Source organism: Dendrobates tinctorius, unplaced genomic scaffold (assembly GCF_039654945.1).
Source record: "Dendrobates tinctorius isolate UK_male_01 unplaced genomic scaffold, ASM3965494v1 ptg000117l, whole genome shotgun sequence".
Classification (NCBI taxonomy): Eukaryota; Metazoa; Chordata; class Amphibia; order Anura; family Dendrobatidae; genus Dendrobates; species Dendrobates tinctorius.
This window is the reverse complement of record NW_027361785.1, coordinates 2,934,103-2,951,151: the sequence shown is the minus strand read 5'-3', so window position 1 is coordinate 2,951,151 and position 17,049 is coordinate 2,934,103. Positions and strand designations below refer to the sequence as shown.

At 45.9% G+C, this 17,049-nt stretch overlaps 1 protein-coding gene across 1 annotated transcript in view; it reads right to left on the bottom strand.

Annotated features, from left to right (window-relative positions):
* LOC141101407 (parapinopsin-like) overlaps window positions 1-17,049 on the bottom strand; it is a 428,410-nt gene that overhangs the window by 241,198 nt on the left and 170,163 nt on the right. The gene's annotated exons all lie outside the window — the stretch shown is intronic.

Here is a 17,049-nt window from a genome sequence, read left to right as displayed (position 1 = left end):
TTAATGATGATGGCCCTTTAAGAGCTTCAGCGTCGCGTCGCGCGCATGCACATACCTTAGCGCGCGGCGCGGACGGGCGGTGACCCCCTGGCAGGCTCCGGCCGCTGGTGGCTCCTGGCTGTAATGACTCATCCGCTCACCAGCGCTGCTGCGTGACCTTCAACGGCCTGCTCTTGATGGGCGGTGACAACCGCCCGCGCGACTAAGTTCCCTTTCTGTAGCTGGCTGCTGCTGCCTGGCTAATAGCAGCGCCAGCACACAGACAAGTGGAGGAGGCCGCCGCGATCGGCAGTGCACTGTGCTCACCCAGCTGCTTCCGCTCCCTCTGCGCCTCAGTGTGTGTGTAAACACAGCCCTCCGGGTCCGGTGAGTAGTAGAGGCCTGATTATACCCCTGGGCCCTGTATAAGGATCTAGTGACGCAGTGTAGACTGTTATCAGCATTGCTGTTTCCAGGGCCGGTTTTAGGCAAAGTGGGGCCCTAGGCAAAGATTAAAATGGGGCCCCAAAAGCTAACATATTGGACATCACACAGAAGCATTTCGGTTGTATTTATATGCGCTGAGTTCAGGCTGCTAAATGAGTGTGATCGACAATATTGAAGTCGTTCAACACTTGTTTCCCGGCCTCTTTCCACCGTCTGAGAAAGAATGATGGGGACAGAACAATCACTAATGGATCACTAACAAATCACCATACAGTATCATGTTATCAGCAGCACATCTACAGTTTACACCCCATAGTCCTCCATATAATATAATCTGCCCCATAGTCCTCCATATAGTATAATAAACTCCTCAGTTCTCCATATTGCATAATTCACTCCCCATAGTCCTCCATATTTTATAATACACTCCCTATAGTCCTCCATATAATATAATGTACTCCATAGTCCTCCATATAGTATAATACACTCCTCAGTCCTCCATATAGTATAATACACTCCCCATAGTCCTCAATATAGTATAATACACTCCTCATAGCCCTCCATTAAAATACACTAAGTTCTCCATATAGTATAATACACTCCCCATAGTCCTCCATATATTAAAATACACTGCTCAGTCCACCATATAGTATAATACACTCCTCATAGTGCTCCATATAGTATAATGCACCGCCATAGTCATCCATGTAGTACAATTCACTTCCCATAGTATAATGCACACCATAGTTCATCATATAATGTATTCACCATAGTCCTCAATACAGTATAATGCAGCCCACATAGAGCATAATGCAGCCACCCCACAGAGTATAATGCAGCCCCGCCATACAATATAATGTAATCCCCATAGAATATAATGCAGCCCCCCCTCTTATAGTATAATGCAGCCACCCCTTAGAGCATAATCCAGCTATTCCACAGAATATAATGTAACCCCCCCATAGAATATAATGCAGCCCCTCCATAGAATATATGGCAACCCCCTCATAGAGTATAATACAGCCCCTTATATAGTATAATGTAGCCCTTCTCATATAGTATAATGCAGCCCCCATAGAATATAATAAAGCCCCCATACAATATAATCTAGCCCCCACAGATAATGCCGCCCCCCATAGAATACAATGTAGCCTCCTCATATAGTATAATGTAGCCCCCTCATAGAGTATGATGCAATCACCGCCCATAGAATATAATAAATATAATACAGCCCCCCATAGAATATAATGTAGCCCCAAATAGAATAAAATACTGCCCACCTCCCCATAGAATATAATGTAAAATGTACCCCCTTGGTATATAACTCAGCTGCATAGTATAAAGCACAGCACCACCATGGTATATAGAACAGCCCACCATGGTATATAGCACAGTACCACATGGTATATAGCACAGCCCACCATGGTATATAGCCCAGCATGGTATGTAGCCCAGCACCACATGGTATATAGCCCATCATGGTATATAGCCCAGCACCACATGGTATATAGCCCAGCACAGTATACAGCCCAGCATAGTATACAGCCCAGCACAGTATACAGCCCAGCATAGTATATAGGCCAGCACAGTATAGAGCCCAGCATAGTATAGAGCCCAGCATAGTATACAGCCCAGCATAGTATATAGCCCAGCACAGTATACAGCTTAGCATAGTATAGAGCCCAGCACAGTATATAGCCCAGCATAGTATACAGCCCAGCATAGTATACAGCCCAGCATAGTATATAGCCCAGCACAGTATACAGCCTAGCATAGTATAGAGCCCAGCACAGTATATAGCCCAGCACAGTATATAGCCCAGCATAGTATACAGCCCAGCATAGTATACAGCCCAGCATAGTATATAGCCCAGCACAGTATACAGCCTAGCACAGTATACAGCCCAGCATAGTATATAGCCCAGCACAGTATACAGCCTAGCATAGTATAGAGCCCAGCACAGTATATAGCCCAGCACAGTATATAGCCCAGCATAGTATACAGGCCCAGCATAGTATACAGGCCCAGCATAGTATATAGCCCAGCACAGTATACAGCCTAGCATAGTATAGAGCCCAGCACAGTATATAGCCCAGCACAGTATATAGCCCAGCATAGTATACAGCCCAGCATAGTATACAGCCCAGCATAGTATATAGCCCAGCACAGTATACAGCCTAGCACAGTATACAGCCCAGCATAGTATACAGCCCAGCACGGTATATAGCCCAGCACAGTATACAGCCCAGCATTGTATATAGCCCAGCATAGTATATAGCCCACCATAGTATACAGCCCAGGATGGTATATAGCCCACCATAGTATACAGTCCAGCATGGTATACAGCCCAGCACAGTATACAGCCCAGCATGGTATATAGCCCAGCATAGTATACAGCCCACCATAGTTTATAGCCCAGCATGGTATATAGCCCACCAATGCCACAATAGTATATAGCCCAGCACAGTATACAGCCCAGCATGGTATAAAGCCCACCAATGCCACCATAGTATATAGCCCAGCACAGAGTATAGCCCAGCATAGCATATAGCCGCTCCCCCCCAGAATGGCCCCACAGTCCAGTACTCACACTGATATATTAAAAAAAACAAAAAAATATTCTCACCTTCTCCTTGTGCCCGCGCTGCTGGCTGCTCCTGTCTCCTGCTCTGCCGGCACACAGTGAGAGTGCGATGATGTCATCGCGCACCCGCTGTGTCAGTGGCAGAGCGGGGAATGATGGGAGAGGGAGCGTTGGCTGACGCTCTCTCCTCCATTATTGCTTTGAACTGTACTGGCAGTCGCCGGTATAGTTCAATGCGGAGGCGGGGGGAGTCGGCACTGGGGGAAAGCGGGCCCCCTGCTTCAAGGGGCCCTATAGCAGCTGTGTGATGTGCTGCTAGCTGGGGGCCCCTGGGGGAGCGGGGGCCCTAGGCAGCTGCCTGGTCTGCCTGCCCCTAACGCCGGCCCTGGCTGTTTCATCAGATTGTCAGCTCTTGTGATAAGGCCCTCGCTCCACGCTACAGTCTCTCCTGTACAGTGAGGCCTCATTATACACCTGTATAAGGATCTAGTGACGCAGTGTAGACTGTTATCAGCATTGCCATTTCCTCAGATTGACAGCTCTTGTGATCAGGCCCCAGCTCCTCGCTCCAGTCTCTCCTGTACAGTGAGGCCTCATTACACCCCTGGGCCCTGTATAAGGATCTAGTGACGCAGTGTAGACTGTTATCAGCACTGCTGTTTCTTCAGATTGTCAGCTCTTGTGATCAGGCCCCGGCTCCTCGCTCCGGTCTCTCCTGTGCAGTGAGGCCTCATTATACCCCTGGGCCCTGTATAAGGATCTAGTGAAGCAGTGTAGACTGTTATCAGCGTTGCCATTTCCTCAGATTGTCAGCTCTTGTGATCAGGCCCCAGCTCCTCGCTCCGGTCTCTCCTGTACAGTGAGGCCTCATTATATCCCTGTATAAGGATCTAGTTACACAGTGTATACCATATGGGGCTGTGCTGTATACCATGGTGCTGTGCTGTATACCATGTGAGGCTGTGCTATATACCATGTGGTGCTGTGTTATATACTATGTGGGCTGTGGTATATACTATGTGGCTGTGTTATATGCCATGGGGGGTACATTATATTCTATGGGGGAGGCTGTGTTATATAATATGGGGGGCTACATTATATTCTATGGGGAGGTGGGCTGTATTATATTCTATTTGGGGTTACATTATATTCTATGGGGGGCTGTATTATCTTTATTATATTCTATGGGGGGTGATCGCATCATACTCTATGAAGGGGCTACATTATACTATATGAGGATATAATAATAATAATAATAAATTTTATTTTTATAGCGCCGACATATTTCGCAGCACTTTACATTTCAGAGGGGATTTGTACAGACAATAGACATTACAGCATAACAATAATCACATACAGCAGATTATAACAAATACCAAGAGGAAAGAGGGCCCTGCTTGCAAGCTTACAGTCTATGGGGAAAGAGGTAGACACGAAAGGTGGGTGGTAACAGTTGCGCTGATTGTATGGACCAGCCATAATGTTAAGTGTGTAACAGTACAGACACAGAGGGCTAATAGATGCATAAAGCATGTGGGAACATGATGCGGGAAATCTGGTTATGGTAAAACTTTTGGCTGTGCCACACAGGGATAGATTAGGTTAATGTGTTGAGGCGATAGGCCAGTCTGAATAAATGTGTTTTCAGGGCACGCTTAAAATTGTGGGGATTGGGGACTAATCATATTGACCTGGGAAGTGCATTCCAAAGAATTGGTGCGGCACGTGTAAAGTCTTGGAGACGGGAGTGGGAGGTTCTGACTATTGAGGATACTAACTTCAGGTCATCAGCAGAACGGAGCGCGCGGGTGGGGTGGTATACTGAAACAAGGGAGGAGATGTAGGGTGGTGCTGAGCCATGGAGGGCTTTATGGGTGAGGGTAATAAGTTTATACTGAATTCTGGAGTGGATGGGTAGCCAGTGTAATGACTGGCACAAGGTAGAGGCATCGGTGTAACGATTGGTGAGGAATATGATCCTGGCTGCAGCATTCAATACAGATTGGAGAGGGGAGAGTTTGGTAAGAGGGAGACCGATTAGAAGAGAGTTACAATAGTCCAGATGAGAATGAATAAGAGAAACAGTAAGAGTTTTTGCAGAGTCAAAAGTAAGAAAAGGTCGAATTCTAGAAATGTTTTTGAGGTGCAGATGACAAGAGCGAGCCAGTGATCGAATGTGGAGGGCAAAGGAAAGCTCGGAATCAAGTATGACCCCAAGACAGCGGACCTGTTGCTGGGGAGTAATAGTGGAGCCACACACAGAAATAGCAATGTCGGGTATAGGTACATTAGTAGACGGAGGAAACACCAGGAGTTCAGTCTTTGACAGGTTCAGTTTCAGATATAGTGAGGACATGATATTAGACACAGCGTTTAGACAATCGCCGGTGTTTTCTAGAAAGGCTGGCGTGATGTCGGCAGAAGAAGCGTATAATTGGGTGTCATCAGCATAGAGATGGTACTGGAAACCAAATCTACTGATTGTTTGACCAATAGGGGCAGTGTACAAGGAGAAGAGGAGGGGGCCTAGAACCGATCCTTGGGGGACCCCAACAGTAAGGGGAAGGTGAGAGGAGGAGGAACTGGCAAAAGATACAGTAAAGGAGCGGTCGGAGAGATAGGAGGAGAACCAGGAGAGAATGGTGTCCTTGAGGCCAATGGAATGGAGCATAGTGAGGAGGAGCTGATGATCCACAGTGTCGAATGCTGCAGAGAGATCCAAGAGAATTAGCATGGAGTAATGACCATATGATTTAGCTGTTAGCAGATCATTAGAGACTTTAGTGAGGGCAGTTTCAGTGGAGTGTAAAGAGCGGAAACCGGATTGGAGAGGGTCGAGAACAGAGTTTTCTGAGAGATAGCGGATAAGACGGAAGTGGAACAGACGTTCCAGGAGTTTAGAGATGAAGGGAAGATTAGAGACAGGTCTATAGTTAGCGGCACAGTTTTGGTCGAGGGATGGTTTTTTTTAAGTAGTGGATGTATGATGGCATGCTTAAATGAGGAGGGAAAAATTCCAGAAGAGAGAGAGAGGTTAAATATTTTAGTTAGGTGAGGGGTGACAGCAAGGGAAAGGGACTGGAGGAGATGTGACGGAAATGGGTCACTGGTGCAAGTAGTTGGGCGAGAAGATGCAAGGAGCCTGCTTACTTCTTCTTCTGTGACTGGTTCAAAATCAGAGAGTGAGCTAGATGCAGTGGGGGAGGGAGGACAGTGCATGGTATGAGGTGATTGGGAGATAATTTCCTGTCGAATCTGGTCAATTTTTTCTTTGAAGTAATTGGCCAGATCGTCAGCTCGGAGATCCGTGGTTGGGGCCTGTACTCTTGGATTGAGTAGAGAATGAAAAGTGTCAAAGAGACGATTCGGGTTATTGGACAGTGAGGTGATGAGGGTGTTGAAATAGGTTTGTAGGAGGCTACATTGTATTCTATGGGGGGCTGCATTATATTGTATGGGGACTTTATTATACTTTTTGAGGGGGCTACATTATATTCTATTTGGGCTGCATTATACTATGAGGAGGGCTACATTGTATTCTATTGAGGGGCTACATTATACTATATAAGGGGCTGTCATATATTCTATGGAGGGGCTGCATTATACTCTATGAGGGGGGCTGCATTATATTCTATGGGGGGTTACATTATGCTCTAAGGGGTGGCTGCATTATACTATAAGAGGGGGCTGCATTATATTCTATGGGGGTTACATTATATTGTATGGCGGGGCTGCATTAAACTCTGTGGGGTGGCTGCATTATGCTCTATGGGGGTGGCTGCATTATACTGTATCAAGGACTATGGGGAATACATTATACTATATGAAGAACTATGGGGTGCATTATACTATGGGAAGTTAATTGTACTACATGGATGACTGGCGGTGTATTATACTATATGGAGCACTGAGCAGTGTATTTTAATATATGGAGGAGTGTATTATATTCTATGGAGGACTGAGTGTATTTTAATATATGGAAGGCTATGAGGAGTGCATTATACTATATGGAGGACTATGGGGAGTGTATTACACTCCCCATAGTCCTCCATATAGTATAATACACTCCTCAGTCCTCCATATAGTATAATACACTCCCCATAGTCCTCCATATAGTATAATACACTCCTCAGTCCTCCATATAGTATAATACACTCCCCATAGTCCTCCATATAGTATATTATACTATATGGAGGACTGAGGAGTGTATTATACTGTATCGAGGACTATGGGGCACATTATATTATATTGAGGACTATGGGGTGTAAACTGTAGATGTGCTGCTGATAACATGATACTGTATGGGGACAGATTGATCCATTAGTGATTGTTCTGTCTCCATCATTCTTTCTCAGACGGTGGAAAGAGGCCGGGAAACAAGTGTTGAACGACTTCAATATTGTCGATCACACTCATTTAGCGTCCTGAACTCAGCACATGTGAATACAATCGAAATGATTCTGTGTGATGTGCAATATGTTAGCATTTGGGGCCCCATTTTAAACTTGGCCTAGGGCCCCATTTTACCTAAAACCGGCCCTGCTCATACACATGACATGATGCAGCATCACAGATCACAATCTCTGCCAGTGCCTCCTATATAAGATACACACACACACCATGTATGTCTTATAGGAGGCCTAATAGGAGGCCGACAGTCTGTATGTCTCATAGGAAGCCTAATAGGAGGCCGACAGCCTGTATGTCATATACGAGGCCAATATGCCTTACATACCACAATATCTGCATCCTATATACTGTACATACCACATTCTCAGCCTCTTATAGAAAGTATCTGTTATAGGAGACCGAGAGTGCGGTCTGTATGTGATATAGTATGCCAAGAGTGCAGTCTGTATGATATATAGGAGGCGTCTGTACGATATATAGGAGGCTGAGAGTGTGGCCTGTACGATATATAGGAGGCTGAGAGTGCGGTCTGTACGATATATAGGAGGCTGAGAGTGCGGTCTGTACGATATATAGGAGGCTGAGAGTGCAGTCTGTACAATATATAGGAGGCTGAGAGTGCGGTTTGTACATTATATAGGAGGCTGAGAGTGCGATCTGTAAAATATATAGAAGGCTGAGAGCGCGGTCTGTACGATATATAGGAGGCTGAGAGTGCTGTCTGTACGATATATAGGAGGCTGAGAGCACGGTCTGTACGATATATAGGAGGCTGAGAGAGCGATCTGTACAATATATAGGAGGCTGAGAGTGCGGTCTGTACGATTTATAGGAGGCAGAGAGTGCGGTCTGTACGATTTATAGGAGGCTGAGAGTGCGGTCTGTACGATATATAGGAGGCTGAGAGTGCGGTCTGTACGATATATAGGAGGCAGAGAGTGCGATCTATACAATATATAGGAGGCTGAGAGTGCGGTCTGTACGATATATAGGAGGCTGAGAGTGCGGTCTGTACGATATATAGGAGGCTGAGAGTGCGGTCTGTACGATATATAGGAGGCTGAGAGTGCGGTCTGTACGATATATAGGAGGCTGAGAGTGCGATCTGTACGATATATAGGAGGCTGAGAGTGCGATCTGTACGATTTATAGGAGGCAGAGAGTGCGGTCTGTACGATATATAGGAGGCTGAGAGTGTGGTCTGTACGATATATAGGAGGCTGAGAGTGTGATCTATACGATATATAGGAGGCTGAGAGTGCGGTCTGTACGATATATAGGAGGCTGAGAGTGAGGTCTGTACGATATATAGGAGGCTGATAGTGTGGTCTGTACGATATGTAGGATGCTGAGAGTGTGATCTATGCGATATATATGAGGCTGAGAGTGCGGTCTGTACGATATGTAGGATGCTGAGAGTGTGATCTATACGATATATAGGAGGCTGAGAGTGTGGTCTGTACGATATATAGGAGGCTGAGAGTGCGGTCTGTATGATATATAGGAGGCTGAGAGTGCGATCTGTACGATATATAGGAGGCTGAGAGTGCGATCTGTACGATTTATAGGAGGCAGAGAGTGCGGTCTGTACGATATATAGGAAGCTGAGAGTGCGGTCTGTACGATATATAGGAGGCTGAGAGTGCCGTCTGTACGATATATAGGAGGCTGAGAGTGCGATCTGTACGATATATAGGAGGCTGAGAGTGCGATCTGTACGATTTATAGGAAGCAGAGAGTGCGGTCTGTACGATATATAGGAGGCTGATAGTGTGGTCTGTACGATATGTAGGAGGCTGAGAGTGTGGTCTGTACGATATATAGGATATACAGGAGGCTGAGAGTGCAGTCTGTACGATATATAGGAGGCTGAGAGTGCGGTCTGTGTGATATATAGGAGACTGAGAGTGTGGTCTGTACGATATATAGGAGGCTGAGAGTGTGGTCTGTACAATATATAGGAGGCTGAGAGTGTGGTCTGTACAATATATAGGAGGCTGAGAGTGCGGTCTGTGTGATATATAGGAGACTGACAGTGCGGTCTGTACGATATATAGGAGGCTGAGTGTGGTCTGTACGATATATAGGAGGCTGAGAGTGTGGTCTGTACAATATATAGGAGGCTGAGAGTGCGGTCTGTACAATATATAGGATACATAGGAGGCTGAGAGTGCAGTCTGTACGATATATAGGAGGCTGAGAGTGCGGTCTGTACGATATATAGGAGGCTGAGAGTGTGGTCTGTACGATATATAGGAGGCTGAGAGTGTGGTCTGTACGATATGTAGGAGGCTGAGAGTGTGGTCTGTACGATATATAGGATATACAGGAGGCTGAGAGTGCGGTCTGTACGATATATAGGAGGCTGAGAGTGCGGTCTGTGTGATATATAGGAGACTGAGAGTGTGGTCTGTATGATATATAGGAGGCTGAGAGTGTGGTCTGTACAATATATAGGAGGCTGAGAGTGTGGTCTGTACAATATATAGGAGGCTGAGAGTGCGGTCTGTACGATATATAGGAGGCTGAGAGTGCGGTCTGTGTGATATATAGGAGACTGACAGTGCGGTCTGTACGATATATAGGAGGCTGAGAGTGTGGTCTGTATGATATATAGGAGGCTGAGAGTGTGGTCTGTACAATATATAAGAGGCTGAGAGTGCGGTCTGTACAATATATAGGATATATAGGAGGCTGAGAGTGCGGTCTGTACGATATATATAGGAGGCCGAGAGTGAGGTCTGTACGATATATAGGAGGCTGAGAGTGCGGTCTTTATGATATATAGGAGACTGAGAGTGCGGTCTGTACGATATATAGGAGGCTGAGAGAGCGGTCTGTATGATATATAGAAGGCTGAGAGTGCGGTCTGTATGATATATAGGAGGATGAGAGCGTTCTCTTTTGCACACTGTACAGCTTGCTAAAAGACACACGTTTTAGTGGGAGAGGCCAAAAAATGAACACGTAATACAACCGTTTATGGTAGCTATAGGGTGGGCCCCTAGAGTCAATTCCCCTGGTGGGCCCTAGGCACCCCAGTCCGACACTGTAAGTATTACACTTACGTCTGCTGTGCTATTCTAAACATGCAATTGCTCTGCAATGATAGCAAAACAAGCTACTCCTGTGTGCGATGTAATGACACCCTGCTGTACTATCACTGCAGACAAATTATAAATTGTTTTTCACAGAACAGACATAAGTGTGACTCATCTCCAGATAGACAGTGTAGGGGATCAGCAGTACAGCTGAGCTTACAGTGCTAGGAGAGTAGGAGATCTAATAGAAAAGTTTGTACTGTGACACAGCTAAACTCAGCTGTGCTGCCCCTTTCTTCACAGGAACCTTATCTAACAGGTGTGAGTCATCTATGCTTTCTAGTCAGTGGCGGATTATAATGAGGTCAATCTGGGCGGTAGCCCAGGGCCCAGTGGTGTTGGGAGGCCCACCAGCCCAAGGAAAATTGCCCCATTATAATCCGCCACCATAGCGCCACGCCTCCCCCATGTACCGACCCCTTCCTCCCCCTCCCAGATCCACCGGCCACCGCAGCACCAGCCAACTACTAAATCCCTGCTCTGTGCGCACAGGACATGTGATGAGGTCACAGGAGCAGAGGAGTCAGGGGTTACATGATCAGGGGCCCTTCAGTGGACGCCCCGATCATGTGACACCTGACTCCTCCCCTCCTGTGACCTCATCACAGGTCCTGTGCACACAGACCTCAATGTATTGTATGTGGGACTGATGTGCTGGTTGTCATGGTGCTGGATGAGGGAATTATGTGTGGGATCAGGAGGGATTTACAGGGTGAATGTAGCTGCGTGTGTGCGATGTTTACGGAGCAGAGCCGCGAATGTGCGAGGTGTACGGAGCAGAGCTGCGCACGTGCGAGGTGTATGGAGTGGAGCCGTGTGTGTGAGGTGTACAGAGCGGAGCTGCGTGCGTGCGAGGTGTACGGAGCGGAGCCGCGTGTGTGTGAGGTGTACGAAGCGGAGCCACATGTGTACGGAGCAGAGCCGCATGTGTGTACGAGGTGTACGGAGCGAAGCTGCGTATGTGTACGAGGTGTATTGAGTGAAGCCGCATGTGTGTACGAGGTGTACGGAGCGAACCAGCGTGTGTGTACGAGGTGTACGGAGCGGACCATGTGTGTACGAGGTGTACGGAGCGGACCGCATGTGTACGAGCTGTACGGAACAGAGCCCTGTGTGTACAGAGCTGAGCCGTTTGTTTACGGAGCGGAGCCGCGTGTGTACGAGGTGTATGGAGCGGAGCTGCGCGTGTGCGAGGTGTACGGAGTGGAGCTGCACGCGACATGTACAGAGCGGAGCCGCGTGTGTGTACGAGGTGTACGGAGCAAAGCCACATTTGTATACGGAGCAAAGCCGAGTGTGTGTACGGAGTTTACGGAGCGGAGCCGTGTGTGTACGAGGTGTATGGAACAGAGCCCTGTGTGTACAGAGCTGAGCCGTGTGATTAAGGAGCGGAGCTGCGTGTGTACGAGGTGTACGGAGCGGAGCTGTGCGTTTAAGAGGTGTACGGAGCGGAGCCACGCGTATACGGAGCGAAGCCGCGTGTGTGTGTACGAGGTGTAAGGAGCAAAGCCGCGTGTGTGTACAAGGTGTACGGAGCGAAGCCACGTGTGTGTACAAGGTGTACGGAGTGAAGCCACGTGTGTGTACAAGCTGTACGGCGCGAAGCCGCGTGTTTACGAGGTGTACGGAGTGGACCTGCGCATGTAAGAAGTGTACGGAGCGGAGCCATGCGCGTGCGAGGTGTACGGAGCGGAGTCACGCGTGTACGGAGCGGAGCCGCGTGTGTGTACGAGGTGTACAGAGTGAAGCTGCGTGTGTGTACGAGGTGTACGGAGCGAAGCCGCATGTGTGTACGAGGTGTACGGAGCGAAGCCGCGTGTGTGTATGTGGTGTACGGAGCAGAGCTGCGTGTGTACGAGGTGTACAGAACGGGGCCCTGTGTGTGCAAAGTGTACAGAGCTGAGTCGTGTGTTTACGGAGCGGAGCCGCATGTGTACGAGGTGTATGGAGCAAAGCCGCATGTGTGCAAGGTTTACGGAGCAGAGCCATGTGTGTACAAGGTGTACAGGATGTGGCTGCGTGTGTATAAGGTGTATGGAGCAGAGCCGCATGTGTACGAGGTTTACGGAGTGGAGCCATGTGTGTACTGAGTGGAGCCATGTGTGTGCGAGGTGTATGGAGCGAAGCCGTGCGTACGAGGCATACAAAGCGGAACCGTGTGTGTACGAGGTGTGCGGAATATGCGTGCACAAGGTGTATGATGTGGAGCATTCATACCTCCCAACCGTCCCAGATTTTGAGAATCTGCCCCACTGCCCCGACCGGGAGCTTACTTTTCCCGCAGACACAGGAGTATACGGCGGAGCCCCGAGGAGCACTTGAAAACTCGCACGTGACATTCCATTGGAAGTGACGTGCTGGAAGCTGACCGGAGGAGATTGTGACGGAACCATGGAGGCACTTCAGGGAATGCTTCAGATCATCATCATGTCTAATGTACTCTTCCGACAGCGGGATCGCCTTGGACTCGGGGATGTCGGCCATGTGAGTGGATCATGATATGTCCTGCACCAGGAGGCTCAGGTGGACACTACAATGTGAGCCGGGCTGGTATAGTATCTTTATAGAATCTTTCTTTCTTTCCCCTCTTTCCTTGTCTTTCTTTTTTTCTTTCTCTCCCTGTTCTTTCTTTCTTTCACTTTCTGTTCTTTCTTTCCCCTCTTTCTTTCTCTCTCCCTCTCTGTTCTTTATTTCCCCTTTCTTTCTTTTTTCTCTCTTTGTTCTTTCTTTCAACTCTTTCTTTCTCTCTTTGTTCCTTCTTTCCCCTCTTTCTTTCTCTCTCCCTCTCTGTTCTTTCTTTCTCTCTTTCCCCTTTCTTTCTATCTTTCTCTCTCTGTTCTTTCTTTCCCCTCTTTCTTTTTTTCTCTCTCTCTGTTCTTTCTTTCTCTTTCCCCTCTTTCTTTTTTTCTCTCTCTGTTCTTTTTTCTGTCCCCCCTTTCTCTCTGTTCTTTCTTCCTTTCTCTCTCTGTTTCTCTCTTTCTTTCTTCTTTTTTTCTTTCTCTCTGTTCTTTCTTTCTCTCTCCTTTCTTTCTTTTTACTCTCTCTCTGTTCTTTCTTTCTTTTCCTCAGTACCGGTCACTGTGCCCTCAATACCAGTCAGTGTGATCAGCAGTGCTAAATTGGTGTGGAGGGACATGGACATGGGGGTGACTAGTTGTGAAATGAGTGAGGTCGGGTGGCCGGTAGCCAATCATAGTGGAAGTCATCTATTTCCATCAACTTTGTTATATGTGGGCAGTGGGCACCTCTAGTAAGGTGGGCACAAGATGGCGGGTCTTGTCACCTCTGCCTCACACATAAGTTACTATGAGGTGTACTTTATTCCTGCCACATTTCTTTCTTGGCCTACTGAGAGAAATGTTTTGACCAGTTGAAATTTATACAACCTGAGGATTGTGCATGTGTGTGCTGCCTGCATATATATATATTTACTTACTTCGACCCCTATATATAAATCCTGCCCCTCCGACCGCCGTCCACTTTCCCATTCTCCTGTTCCAGTCCTATGGTCTTTTTTGGTCCCCCCTTGGTCCTCCACATGCTGAACATCTGGGATTTGACTAACATTGCGCAATGTGCGCTTGTTCATCGCCAGATGCAGCGTCTTGTCCAGTGTGTGAGGAGACGGCGACTTGTCTGTGGCGTTAACCCCTCTGCTGACATGTTGGGCACAGCCTGTGACGAGGAGCGTCTCTTCCTGTGTATCTGGCCACAGGCTGCACATCGGAGGCTGCTTCTTCTCTCTGGGGAAGTTCATGAAGCAGAAGCCTCTGTGTGACTCATGTGAAGTAACTTGTCTGACAGGTCATGGGTCCAGATCAGCAGGTGAATGCAGACTATTAGGTTGTGTCGATGTTAGGTACAGGTGAGTCAGGACTAGATGTTGGGTGGAAGCCTTCCAGTATTTGTAAGGCCTCGTGCACACGCTGAGTATTTGGTGAGTTTTTACCTCAGTATTTATAAGGCCTCATGCACACGCTGAGTATTTGGTGAGGTTTTACCTCAGTATTTTTAAGGCCTCGTGCACACGCTGAATATTTGGTGAGTTTTTCACTCAGTATTTGTAAGGCCTCGTGGACACGCTGAGCATTTGGTGTTTTTTACCTTTAACATGCAATGATTGAGAAATACAATTGTCAACAGAATTTTCAACATAAGAAAATGAAATTCATGAAGATTCTTGAGTTAGTACATCTAATCCTATAGCAAGTAAAATTATTTCTGAGATGCTTTGCGTCCTTTAAATCGGATTATGCCTTGTATATAGCATTTCCCTTTAGAGATTAACATTTTTAAAGAGGATAAAAATATAATACTAAAAATGCTTTTACAATTCTTTCTGCTGAATTATAAATTATGGAAAACCTGTACCATTTAAAACATTAGACGACTATATAGTTACCCTTGCTTTCTTTAGAGATAAAATGACTTATCATTTCAGTCACGATTTCATAAATCATTAGTACAAGCAAATAGAAGAAACTTTGTATTATATTTTAAAGAAATGAAATGTATCCTTCTCTACAATTTCCTATTCTTAATTCACTGGTAAAATGTTCATCTTTTTAAAGGCACGCAAAAGTTATTATGCTTCCATCATAAGTCCTGTAAGAATCATGTTTTTCTGAGATTTAGGGCTCATTTTCATCCGCGTATAAATCGGACGAGCGCAATCCGATAAAAAATCGGCTTGCACTCTGACCAATGATATTCAATCATTCAGTGCTCATCTGCAATTTTTTTCTCATCTGGAATCTGCATGCTGCGTGGCCGTGTATATCGGAATAGACTCGCCCAAGCAAGTCAATGGGTGTGATAGAAAAATTGCACGGCACATGGACCATGCATGTGCCGTCCGATTTTAATGCACACAACTCAAAGAAAAAATGACATTTCATCAGTACAGTAAACTCCCAGCAGAACTGTCAGAATAGAATATATATATATAGATAGAATAGACAGAAATATGTCAGTGAGATAGATAATCACTTTAATCAGTGCTTTGCGTGCAGATTTTACTGTACAAAGACACAGAAAAAACACACAGTATGACAAACGTGCATAAATACTCTCTTGTAAAATATATGTAACAGTAAGCAGCAAGTGCTAGTAAAAGATGTTAGCAAAACCAGGGTATTTAGTTGATGCATGCTAAGCCACTCCACCATGTCACGGTATACCCTTCTCGGAGCAGTCCTATCTAGTATATTTAAAGCCTGATCATGTGAACAATACCTTCATGAGCAGGGTTCAGAAAGGTGCTGCCCGGTATGGGCTCGCTGGGCAAAATGGCTTTTTATGTGCATGTCCCAAAAGAGAGAGGTGGGGATCTCCCAAAGCTTGCATAAGCAAGAAATCAATAGATTCAGAACACATGACACATGCACAAAAAATGAACAGGTCAGTAAGACCCTGTTCACACCACCCAAGAACTAAGACACAGAAAAAACACATAGTATGGCAAACGTGTTGTAAAATATATGTAACAGTAAGCAGCAAGTGCTAGTTTGTCATACTGTGTGTTTTTTCTGTGTCTTAGTTCTTGGGTGGTGTAAACAGGGTCTTACTGAACTGTTCATTTTTTGTGCATGTGTCATGTGTTCTGAATATATTTTACTGTACCCCTCGAGAAAGCCATACGTGAAACGCGCGTCGGGGTCTCCAGCCGGCACCTCTGAGGTAATGTGTGTGTGTGTGAGCTTACCTGCCCTTTCCTTACTATGAGTCTCATACTTTCTCCACAGGATTCCTTTGCTTGCATCTTATAGATTTTCCTTCTCATATACTTTGCATCTGCAAGTAATTGATATATTTTTTTCCATTTTCAAAATATATTTATTGGCATATTTTGCACATGTATTAGCTTATATATAAGCACTGGGCTTCATGATATTTTGGATATGGTCTCTTTGTGATTTATTACAATCTATTGGAATCTGGGCATATAACAGGAGGCAATACCTAGCCCCTTCTTACAGCCCCTTATCTATTGAATATTCACCCTGATGGTTACTTATCCATTTATGCACTTTATGAGATGCTTGTTTTATTGGCGTTTTTATATCAAATCATGCACATTACCGCTTGGTGCAGCTTTCTTTTTTGTCATAATGTCCGCACTCCTTTTATAAAGATAATTTCTTTTTGTTCATAATATTTTAATATAATCTCAATAAAAATTGGTATAAAGTTTTGACAAAGCTTCCTTTTGTTTCTTTTGATGTACATGTATTTACAGTAGCTAATAAATAAAAAAATGAAAACATGGCATGGTGTACCCCTATTTTTAATAACAAGCAAAGGCTAAGCATACAGCTGCGATCTGATAATAATAGAATAATAAGCTGCAAAGGTCCATGGATTTTGGCCCTTTCCCAGCCTAATAGGACACACTCACAGTTGGCCCGGAAATGGGTATTCATTAGGTGCGCCAATTCTGGTGCTTAGCCTCGGTTCTTCACAATTGCCCTGGTGCTTTGGCAATCAGGGTAATGGTTTTGAGGTTGATGTCAGTTGTGTAATGTTCGC